The following is a 12594-nucleotide window of genomic DNA, read 5'->3' as shown; positions in this document are numbered from 1 at the left end:
TTTATAAGATGAAGCGCGAGACCAAAAGCTAAAAGCTTCCCCCTCGCTATGAGACAACGCGCTAAGCGGTTAAGTTAACTCACCCTTCTTCGAAGAGATTTCGGCTGCAGACCCTCGGCGAGCTGGAAGCAGACTGCCCGTCTCCCAAACCCCAACGTCTCCCACGCGACCCCGTGGCCAGGAAAACCCAGAGATGAGGCTTCCGCCACCAACCTAACACCGGTAATTTTCACACAAGGCGAGGAAACCTCTTTGCCTAACTGAAAACTACAAGGGTTGGCCATTCTGTACGACTACGGCTGATTCTCTGACTAAACTACTGTATAGCAAAACGAAACACACATTCATTCACTTGGCTTTCCAGAGAGTTCTGTATCACTGGAAAATAAATAAAATGATAATGAAAGGGCACCACAGGACCCTTTCCAAATATGAGAAATTACATCGACACTGTGGACAAAGAAACACATATAAACTAGATACGAGCCACGCACGCACGCACAAACACAGACACACACACACACACACACACACACACACACACACACACACACACACACACATGACATCAACCACAACAAACACGATTACTAATGCGCACTGCACCGGCATATCAAGCAGCATTGCTGTTTAACTCGTTACTGCTTTAACACCATAACGCAAACAAATCGCTCAGCAGTATTTGAGGGCTGAGCGCAGTTTAAGATAAAGTAATGCTAAATGGATGTTGCTTAAGAGTCCTATTCCCGATTTAAAATACCTTAAACTAAAACGTAAAGAATACTGTAAATTACCCTGGTGCACCACTTCTAAGATTGCAGAGGTGGTCGTTTGAGGCACCAGTGTTTCTAAATCTTTTCTTTTTTAAAATTTGAATATAGACTGACCAGCAGTGAAACAGCAGGCTGGCACACAGAATCTCAAGCCTCGATTTTACTTAGAATCATGGCTGGCACCACCGTCGCATCGTTTACCTTTAATCCCTATAATCCTCACGGCATATAACACATTAACCAGTTGTGTGATTACAGGGAAGACTTTTACCGCATCGCCCAGGAGGAGCGTGGCGCAAACCCTTCAATAATTTGAGAAAGTTGGTAGCCCTTTGTACAGAAACACACATTCTCAAGATGTTGTGTGCAACCGTATTCCCATGTAAGGGTCTAAAGTGACACTGCCGGCCCTTACTGCAGTGAACAGAATAGAGAAAAAAAAGAAAATGAAAAATCCAGAACATTCCGTAACATCGGAAAACCAAACCAATAGCAGCAAGCGACACGACAAGGCCGGAACAGCTCAAAGGGCCACATTTCGTTACACCACTTCGCATCAGACTCTAACAGAACTAATCTAGTTCCGATCCAACCGGTGCTGCAGAAAACCCGTAGCACCCAGCAGTATTCGTACAGTAATGCGGACGATCCAGCAGTTTACGCAATTCTATACTTGTCTGTCGATAATACAATCAGACCACCTTCCACTACCGCTCTCCATTCTAAATCAAAAGTGAACACTCTGCGCAGTGAAACTAAAAGCTTCAGTAATGGATCGCACTGCAGTAAATGCATCTCACCTCAGCTGGCGTAGCTGCACATATCCGACGGACTGCTACAACGACGTTAAGGACTCTCGCTGACGAGTAGTATAAATCACCACACAAATACTACACTGAAATTCCACTTCTTACAACACGTAATGTCCCCTTTCGCATTACCGGTGCCACAGTTCCTTGAGGCATATAGTTAAAAAAAAAAAAGATGGAATCATCAGCTCACTACCGCCGGCCAACGCTATGTTCCCAAAAGAAAAAAATTAACAGTCCATTCTGGAACGCCGTACTACAAACGGGATATGATACGGTAAGTAATTCGCAGAGCCCACTGCCGTCATCTGCTTGCCGCAAGCACTCCACGCTTCTGGTAGAGGGCGCTGCACCACAACGCACTGTACAGGCGAGTTGCAGGCCAGCGTCGAACAACTTGGCGGCCGGCGGGCGGGCGCGTGCACGAACCCAAACTGCCGAAACGATGAGCTAGCGGCGCAGCACTTAGTTGAGTATTCAACCTTCGCCTTATGGTCTCTTTCCCTTTGCTGAGCCCCTCCCCTCCACCCCTCCTCCAGAGATGAAAACGTGCGCCAATCCGAAATATTCCGCTAATGGAGAGTTCATCATGACATTATTAGGGTTCGTACCTCAGTCGGTGAAAACGGACACTTTGTTGTTCGTCTGTCTGTCCGTCCGAATGTCAAAAACCGTCTCTCTGGAGTGGATTGACGAATCGAGTTGATATTTGTGTCAAATAGTGAGGTTTACGTTCCCTTGCGTGTGCAAAACCCTGGAGCTTCTAAGAGAAAGCTATCGAAAGGTACGCCCACATATGTCACGTATTTTGATACTCGCATAGTGACTCATAAAAATCTGCAGGGTACCTCCCATTGGCATAGAATCATAAAATGTTGCACGTATCAAGATTTCACAGTACAACTAAAGGAAAAAATCCGAAAATTGTTAATTTGTAATTATGTCCAAAGACAATAATATTTTTATTGTCATTTGGCATTCGAGTTCAAACATCCTCGAAACGTCTGGTATGTCTTGGACCGACATCTCACCGATATGAATGCGATAACAGGCAAAAATTTTCGAGATTCTCGTTTTACGGTTTGGATGAACTGTGTGTACATATAAATAAGTTTGTACGGGACTCTGAGGGCGCGAGTACCTACTACTCGCACCTGATCATTTTTCTTTTTTTCTGAATTACAGGCCACATGCCCTGTGGATGCACATTGTGTATCTGTAATTGAGAGCTTTCTGTTGCGTTCTGCGTACTCATGTTGTCGATTATTGCTAATTCTTCTCCCTTTACGGGTAGTTTCACAACCCAAGTGCAGTAAGTTGCCCTGAAACACTATCCGCTCCCCACGTCTCTTTAGCAAGGCACTTCTCGAGAGATTCATTAGATGGGTGCTCCTGAGCTCCCATTGATGATGATATTTGCACAGAATTAAAATAGTGGCTGTGTTCGAACCTGGACACTGGACTTTCGACTGCTTGTCGAAAACGCGAGTATCAGCCCCAAGCGATCAACACGTAGTAATTTACACCGTCCGATGGTTTATTTTGCCCCTGTGGCGAACAGTTAGTGTCGCACGTCGGCGTGCGCCTGCCTGCGACTTGGCCACCGTCCGCACTGAGAAAGTTCCAGGAGAGGCGCTAGTAGGCACGAGTACAACGAGACGGCTGGGCTGAGCGATTGTCTGCGCAGCCGCAGTGGGGCAGACGGCTCTGCCACCTGCCTCTCGCCTCGCCGTCCCTGTGAGGCCCACCGGGCATGACAACAGCTGCAGACCCACGGATCGGGTTGGGTTGTTTTGGGGAAGAGAGCAAACTGTGAGGCCATCGGTCTCGTCGGTTTTAGGGATGGACGGGGAAGGAAGTCGGCCGTGCCCTTTCAAAGGAACCATCCCGGCATTTGCCTGGAGCTATCTAGGGAAATCACGGAAAACATAAATCAGGATGGCTGGACGCGGGATTGAACCGTCGCCCTCCCGAATGCGACCGCGGATAGGGGCTGGAAGAACTTCCGACATTCGACACGGAAGCAATAGCATTACGAAGTATACAAGTTTTGTAACATGCAAATGCTTCTTTCCAAGCTTCTGAGCAGGTCGAATCAATTTCTCCATTGTTTACCATACAGCTCCGTATCTCAGTCTATAAGAAGGAAACCTTTAAAGCATCACTTTGCTGTCCGTCTCTCTCTCTCTCTCTCGCTGAGTCTCCTAGTCTGTCTGTCCAACTGTTAACACCACTCTTTCTCGGGAGCGCTCATATGTATTAAGCTGAAATTTATGTCATATGCTAATGTTTACAGTCCCTTGACGATGTGAAAAATGAGCGCCTTCATGACCGGATGACATTGCTGCTGGTAAACCTTTCGGAGAATAAAGCCGTGGTCCACGAAACACTTCTATTCATAGTGTTTCGTCGATAACTGCAATGCACATCTTCCTCCGTTTTGCCCGAAAGATAGTTTCGTGAACCACGACCTCATTCACCGAAGGGTTTACCAGCAGCAAGTCGTAAACTCACTCATCAAAACCTATAGATGGTCTCCCCGTATGCTTGTCGGGCCTGTGAGTCCATCAGTAAAGCAAAACACGTACCTTGGGACCCATACGTTGCAGGATCGAATCTCGACCGGTCCACGGATTAATGTGCTTCGGATACCACGATTATCTGCAGGTCCCCTGTTCCCCGTTGACAGCTTGACTAGGTTAGGGACACGCAAGTCGACGAAGTGGCGTAGAATAGAAAGACTTGCAGCGGGCCACTGACCCTGAGCTGGAGCAAGTCTTTCTATTCGACGCCACTTCGGTGACTTGTGTGTCCCTAACCTAGGCAACTTGTCGACAGGGCGACAGGTACATACATTTTAAAATGAAAGAATCATTATTATCTATGAACATAATTTAATTAGTACAGAAATCTCATAGCCGAGTCCTATTCGCACTTCTCCGATTTTTCTGCTGGTTGACGTCAACCTGCTCAAAAAATGTTCAAATGTGTGTGGATCCCTAAGGGACCAAACTGCTGAGGTCATCGGTCCCTATACTTACACACTAGTTAAATTAACTTATGCTAAGAACAACACACACACACACACACACACACACACACACACATACACACACACACGCGTGTCCAAGGGAGGACTCGAACCTCCGGCGGGAGGGGCCTCAACCCGCTCACTGTGATCCTCTGCAAACCAATAACAACGAGAAATGATGCTCCTGAAAACTCGAAACAGCATAACACCAGGAAAAGATAAGATTTATTCTGATCTTGATTTCGTCGGTAAGATAATATACTAGTCCTTATTCTGATGTTGCGTTTGTCGACACTGTGAACATTGCACATCTGGGGATGCTCTTTCACTGCGCCTCATAATCAGAAGTCACATATTAGTTTCGTCATATTGAGATGTATCGTCCCAATGAACACTCTCTCTGCAAACTTTGCCCAAGTGGACTGCTAGAAATGTGACTGTGAAGCGAAACTCAAAGGACCAACTGAGGCTCTACTAAAACCAAGTAAACCCTATCTACTGATGGGTAGGGTTAGTCGAGCAATGTGGAGGGTAGATGTAAGAAATTGCACAAACCAGGTCGTTAATTCCAAACTGCAGTCCAACTACCAGAAATGACTGTTTGTCGAGCAGCTCCCCATACACCGCACACTTCTGCAGCGACACTGGAGGCTGGCGGTATAAAGGGTGACGGTGACGGCACTGGGCAGCTGAAGGCTGGAGACGAGTAGTCTCACGTCAGTCACGTCACACCTGGTGGAAGACTTGAATTGTTGAGTACCTGGAGAACGTTATCTGTCATCACGTGTAGCGCCAGTAGTGTAGTGTGGGGTTAACGATACGGCTGTGTTTCTCGTGGTTAGGGTGCACTCCCTTACTGCGAGTAGCAAAATGCTGAATGCGGGAGAATATACACAATTTTTACAGCATTGAGTCCTGTGAGTGGTGGGTCTGGAGGCGTGCCTTGTTATCATCAGCACGGCAGTGCACACGGTCATAAAGCACCATCTGTCAGGCATTCCTGAAATGAACAGCCTGTCCAAAGTCCGGCCTAAAACCACTCGAACGTCTTTACGATGAGCTAGAGCGTCAACTGAGCCGTGCGCGGCTCATGTTCCCGTCATCACGTATTTTACACCCTGTTTTAAACGTACTTCTACCTCACTACGTTAATTTAAATAACTGGTGTCACTAAGTTGCTGCCTTGCCTGACCGTGAGCGGCGCTAGCAGCGCGTATCGATATATCCCCTCTCATAGTGTCTTTGCTCGACTGCTATTACTTCTCGGTCGTTGTCTGTCGTAAGTCAGTTGGGGTCGCGAGTTCGGGTCTGCCAGTCAGTTGGAACGTGCCTGGAACCCCCCCCCCCCCCCCCCCTGCGGGTTCGTGTGTAAGAATTCCTGCCTGCCTTAAGAGGCGACTAAAAGGAGTCTCAAACGTTTCGGCCTTAATGTGATGGTCCCCTAAGGGGTTTGACCACTATCTTTCAAAATTTTCTGTTAGTGCGTACCATTTGGGGAAGGACGCCTTACGTGGTGTATTTTATGTCCATCTTGCCCTAAGATCTGGCCCACCCTATATTGTCATGGAGTTGGACTTCCATCGATCTTCCAGCCACATCTGCTGCAGTGTGTTCCAGGTAGCATACATTCCTGCCATAGTGCACTTCCATCTTTGCCCTCGTGATGAACATGGATATTTTGATACCCGACATCCAGGACGGTAGCCAGTCCGTTGTGGTGGGGTTGTCATGTACCCTCTTGGTGGTAGCCCCCTGACTACACAGGAATCGCACTGCCAGGTGGTCTTTGCTGCGGCTGGGTGGCGCCCGTGGGGAGAGCCCCTGGTCGGAGTGGGTGGCATCAGGGCAGATGACCCGCAATGAAGCATAGTACATCATCTCTCGCTGGTGGGCCTCCACCAGCAGTCTCTAAGCGATCGAGGTCTAACCTCAATGGGAAGAAATTTGATTAGAGATCGTTTCCCTCCCTGGCCACTCCATGGGAGAACGTATGGCTAAAGAAGGCAGTGGAGATTATTCACCCCGGTACCTCGTGTGTACGCGAGTTGATGGGGAATCATTTATGTCGACCAAGCCCCAGTTTTTTGTGGAGCATTTAGATGACAAGTTCGGGGTGGTGGAGGGCTTGTCCAAAATGCGCTCTGGGTCGGTTCTCATCAAAACAGCGTCCTCTGAGCAGTCACGGAAATTGCTCACTTGTGAGAAGTTGGGGGATGTTTTAGTCACCATCACTCCCCATAAAAAGTCTAAACATGGTCCAGGGTATTATATTCCACAGGGATCTTCTACTGCAGTCCGACGATGAACTACGCGCCAATCTAGAACGACGGGGTGTTCACTTTGTCCGGCGCGTCCATCGGGGTCCGTGGGATAATCAGGTAGCCACCAGTGCCTTCATCTTGGCCTTCGAAGGTGATGTTTTACCCGAAAAGGTCAAGGTGATGGTTTACTGCTGTGATGTTTAGCCATATATCCCTCCTCCGATGCGGTGTTTTAAATGCTAGAAGTTTGGGCACATGTCATCCTGCTGCACTTCCGGCATCACATGTCGAGATTGTGGACGTCCTTCGCATCCCAATACTCCATGTGCTCCGCCTCCCATCTGTGTTAACTGCGGAGAACACCATTCCCCCTGCTCGCTGGACTGTAGGATCGTCCAGAAAGAACGGAAGATAATGGAATATAAAACCCTGGGCCGCCTGACCTACTCAGAGGCTAGGCGGAAATATGAGAGGCTCCATCCTGTGCCAGTGACGTCAACGTGCGCCACTGCTGCAACGACGGTTCTTCCATCTCCTGTGTCGCCCCGTATTATTGGTTCTCTGATTGGTCAGAATCCAACAGCCCCCTTGGTTGTGGGGTGCACTTCACACCATGTTGCTCCTGCTCCATCTTCTTCAGGAGCAACACCTTCCCTACCATTGGGGACATCAGCTCCCCCTTCCCAGCTGGAGAAGTGGCTAAAACAACCTACGGTCCCTGGTCGTCGGGCCTCACGGTCGTCGTCCGTCACTGAGACTGACCCACTGAACCACATGAAGCCTGAACCACCAAAGGCACAGCGAGAGAAACAGAAGAAGAAGAAAGTCCCCAAGGCTAACGACATTGCGGTGGCACCCGTCCCACCGCTTCCTACAAGCTCTGCGTCTGAGGATGAGGTGGAGATTTTGGCGTCCGCTGAGGACATCAATCTCGCCGGTCCTTCAGACTCCATAGAAAACACTATACAGATGCTCAATTGGAGGCAGCAGGTGACCCAGTGGCGTATTCTTCCATCTCAGTACCGTCACGCCTTTCTCAGCCATGGACAACACCATCCTCCAGTGGAACTGCAGCGGTTTCTTTCACCATCTAGCTGAGCTCCGCCAATTTATCAGCCTTCACCCTTTCCTCTGCATTGCTCGGCAGGACACTTGGTTTCCGGCAATGCGATCCCCACCCTCCGTGGCTACCGGGGTTATTATAAGAACCGGGCTGCTTATGAAAGGGTGTCTGATGGCGTCTGCACATATATCCTGAACTCTCTTCACAGCGAGTCTGTGCCGCTCCAAACACCTTTAGAGGCTGTCGCTGTTCGGGTGTGGACGCCACAGGCTGTTACCGTCTGCAGTCTTTACCTTCCACCGGATGGTGATGTCACACAGCATGTCCTGGCTGCTCTGATAGCCCAATTGCCGCCACCTTTCCTGTTACTGGGCGACTTTAACGCCCATAACCATCTGTTGGGTGGGCCAGTGGCAACAGGTCGAGGCGCCATCGTTGAGCATTTATTGGAGCAGCTCGATCTCTCGATCTTAAATGATGGTGCCTTCACACACTTCAGTGTGGCGCATGGCACATACTCCGCCATTGACCTTTCAATCTGTAGCTCTAGCCTCTTACCGTCTGTCCAATGGAGAGTGCATGACGACCTGTGTGGTAGTGACCACTTTCCGATCTTTCTGTCACTGCCACAGCGTCAGTCTTCTGGGCGCCCTAGCACATGGGCTATGAATCAGGCTGACTGGGACTTGTTCTCCTCCACTGCCGCTATTGAGCCTCTCTATAACGATGACACTGATGCAGTGTTTCAATCGGTCACCACCGGCATCGTTACTACCGCCGAATCTGCCATTCCCCGTTCTTCTGGTTCCCCTAGGCGGCGGACTTCTGCCTTGGTGGTAGCCTGAGATCGCTGAAGCGATTAAAGCTCGCTGGAGAGCGCTCCAGCGTCACAAGCTACATCCCTCCCTCGAACACCTTATCGCCTTCAAACGGCTGCGTGCGTGAGCCCGCCGCATTATCCGCCAACGCAAGCAGGAGTGCTGGGAGCGGTATGTGTCCACCATTGGCCTCCATGTCACTCCATCGCAGGTCTGGGCCATGATTCGACGCCACTATGGCTATCGGACCCCTGTGGTCTCACTGAATGGAGCGGTTTGTACTGACTCCGACGTCATTGCAAACCGCTTGGCAGAGCACTTTGCTCTGAATTCGGCTTCTGCCAACTACCCCTTGGGCTTCCTCTCCATTAAAGAGCGGATAGAACGTCGGAGTCTTTCTTTTCGCACCCACCATCCTGAATTGTACAATGTTCCATTCAGTGAGTGGGAATTTCGCAGTGCCCTCGCCGCTTGTCCTGATACCGCTCCTGGGCCAGAGAGCATCCACTCTCAGATGCTGAAACACCTTTCAGTGGACTGCCAGCGACGCCTCCTCGACCTTTACAACCGTATTTGGGTCGAGGGTGAGTTTCCGTCGCAATGGCGGGAAAGTCTTGTTGTCCCCATTCTGAAACCAGGGAAGAACCCTTTGGAGGTGGACAGCTACCGTCCCATTAGCCTCACCACCGTTCTTTGCAAGTTGCTTGAACGGATGGTGAGCTGGCGCTTGAATTGGGTACTGGAGTCTCGGGGCCTTCTGGCTCGGTCTCAGGGTGGGTTCCGTAAAGGCCGCTCAGCCGCTGACAATCTGGTGAGCCTGGAGTCGGCCATCCGTACAGCCTTTGCTCGCCGTCAGCATCTTGTCGCTGTCTTTTTCGACATGCGGAAGGCGTATGATACGACATGGCGTCAACACATTCTTTCTACGCTTCATGAATGGGGTCTTCGGGGCCCTCTGCCGACCTATATCCGAAATTTTCTGTCGTATCGTGCCTTCCGTGTGCACGTCGCGGCGTCATATAGTTCCTCCCAAGTCCAGGAGAACGGTGTGCCACAGGGTTCTGTTCTAAGTGTCTGCCTGTTTTTAATAGCCATTAACGGGCTCGCTGCAGCACTGGGAAATTCTGTCTCCGCTTTCCTGTATGCTGATGACTTCTGCCTTTACTACAGCTCTATTGGCGTTGCAGCTGCCGGACGACAGCTACAGGGCGCAATCCGCAAGACTGCTTTCTTGGGCTGTAGCGCGTGGTTTTCAGTTTTCGGCAGCCAAGACCTGCGTTATGCATTTCTGCCGGCGACGCACTGTTTACCCGGAGCCGCGGCCTTATCTTGACGGCGAGCTTCTTACAGTGGTAGAGTCACATAGGTTTTTGGTGGTGGTTTTTGATGCCCGGTTGACTTGGCTGCCTCATATTCGGCAGCTTAAACAGGCGTGTTGGCGGCATCTAAATGCTCTGCGATGCCTGAGCCACACCAGGTGGGGCGCCAACCGATCTACTCTCCTACGGCTTTACCAGGCGTTAATCCAGTCCCATCTGGACTATGTCTGGCTTATGGCTGTGCATCCCCATCTGCGTTGCGGCTGCTGGACCCAATCCTCCACAGCGGGATACGCCTTGCCACTGGTGCCTTCCAGACCAGCCCTGTGGACAGCATACTTGTAGAGGCAGGTGTCCCTCCACTGCGATTACGACGCCAAAGTTTGCTGGCCGCTTATGCTGCCTATGTTTTTAGCTTGCCTGGGCATCCTAACTATCGTCTCCTGTTTCCGCAATCGGCCCCCCTGCGGGTTCGGGGTAAGAATAGGCCCGTGATATTCCTGCCTGTCGGGGTTACGTGGGGTTACGACGCCAACAATTACTGGCTGCTTATGCTGCCCACGTTTTTAATTTGCCTGGGCATCCCAACTATGGTCTCCTGTTCCCGCAATCGGTCGTCCGTCTGCCAGAACGTCGGCATCGGTCAGGTTGTACGATCGCGGTCCGAGTCAAAGAGCTTCTTTCCGGGCTTAGGGTTCTCACTGTTCCACCTCCTTTCCGGGCCACATTGCGTACACCCCCATGGAGTGTTCCTCGCCCTTGCCTTCGGCTCGACTTGGCACAGGACCCGAAGGACTCTGTCCCCCCGGAGGCCTTCCGACGCCGCTTTTATTCCATCCTGGCCACGTATCAGGGCTCTGGCGCTGTCTACATCGACGGTTCGATGGTTGCTGATCGTGTCGGTTATGCGCTAACTCTAGGGGACCATTCCGAACAACGCTCCTTGCCAGATGGCTGCAGCGTTTACTCTGCTGTGCTGGTCGCCGTCTTTCGTGCCCTAGAGTATACCCGCTCCTGCTCAGGTGAGTCCTTCGTAGCGACTCCCTGAGCAGTTTACGAGCTCTCGACCAGTGTTTCCCTCGTTCTCGTCTGGTGGTGGCTATCCAGGAGTCCCTGCATACTCCTGCGCGTTGCGGCCGCTCTGTGGTTTTCGTGTGGACCCCAGGCCATGTTGGGATACCCGGCAATGAGAATGTTGACCGCCTGGCGAAAGAGGCCACCAGTACACCATCTCTGGACATTGGCCTCCCGGAGGAGCTGTGCTCAGGCAGTCGTCTGCACTGCCTGACATGCTCCCTGCGCTTTTAACATATGACTCTGCTATAGCTGACTTAGTTTTACGGTTTTACTCGGACAGGGGTTTTTTATCGTTTAATCTGAGTGTTTCTGTTTCATTTTATTGTATTGTGTTGATTCTGGCCTTTGGCCTACGATTTTAAACTGAGTTTTAATGTGTTCTCGGTGGTTGGCTTTTCTTTTTTTATCCCTATGGTCGGTTAACCACCGCCACACTCCGTGCTGTTTTACTTTGTTTTGTCTGTTCTTTGTCTGAGTATCTCTTGTCCTGTGTCGTCAGCTGTCTTTCCTGTTGTTCGTTTTTCCATTCTTTGGGTGGTTTTAGTTTTTTTTGGAAAAAGGGACCGATGACCATAGCTGTCTGGTCCCTTTAATTCCCCAAACCAACCTACCAACCAACCAACCGTGCCTGGAGCGCAGTCCGGACCTGCCAGTCCGGGAGTTGCAATGCGGCTCTGGTGCAGTCAGGTTGGGGCAGCAGTGAGGTCTGCTTCGACATGGCTCTCCCGACCATTGACACCTGGCATCACTTGAGCTTGGCCACGGTGTTCGTGGGTCGTCGTACCGTACGACGCGCTTTGGCTCGCCGATCGTTCATCAGCCGGCTGTGTGTGTGGGCATCGACTCCAAATTTGTCTTCGTGCGTTCTTAGTTACTGTTGGGTATCGTCCAGTTCTTCGTACAAGTGTTTGTCAGGTTGTGTGAGTAGTTGACGTTATTTCCACTGACGGCTATCTTAGATGTCGCCATTCTGAGGGCAGTCGGTCGTTTGGCGTGGACCAGGGAGGAATTCTCCGTAATATGCAGTCGGCTGGGTCCTCTGGCGGTCCCTGTGCAGTGTCGGAGCGTGTGAAGAGCTCCCGATCGTTACGAGCTTCGTGGCTCACTGCCCCAGGACGTCAAACTTGAGTGGTGTATTAAGTTCCAAGCCACAGACATTCAGAAAACTCTATCGAAGTGTGTCCAGCTGAGTTGAAGATGTTATGAAGACGAAGAGTGGAAACATGACATATAAATGTCCATAGTAGGCGTCTGCGTACTTTTGATCGGATAGTGTGCATCAAGGCGCTGTAGGTGACAGAACTGATCAGGTTAAAAACTGTAGAAGAAGTCTGAAATTTTAATATACCCAACAATTAATCGAGTATGTTAGTTATAAATGGTTTCTCGAGACAAAGAGATTAGCACAGTGAAGGAATTCGTGACAGGCCAAATTAAATAAAG

The sequence above is a fragment of the Schistocerca gregaria genome, chromosome 5, assembly GCF_023897955.1.
Source record: "Schistocerca gregaria isolate iqSchGreg1 chromosome 5, iqSchGreg1.2, whole genome shotgun sequence".
NCBI classification, from domain to species: Eukaryota; Metazoa; Arthropoda; class Insecta; order Orthoptera; family Acrididae; genus Schistocerca; species Schistocerca gregaria.
This window is presented reverse-complemented; position numbering follows the sequence as displayed.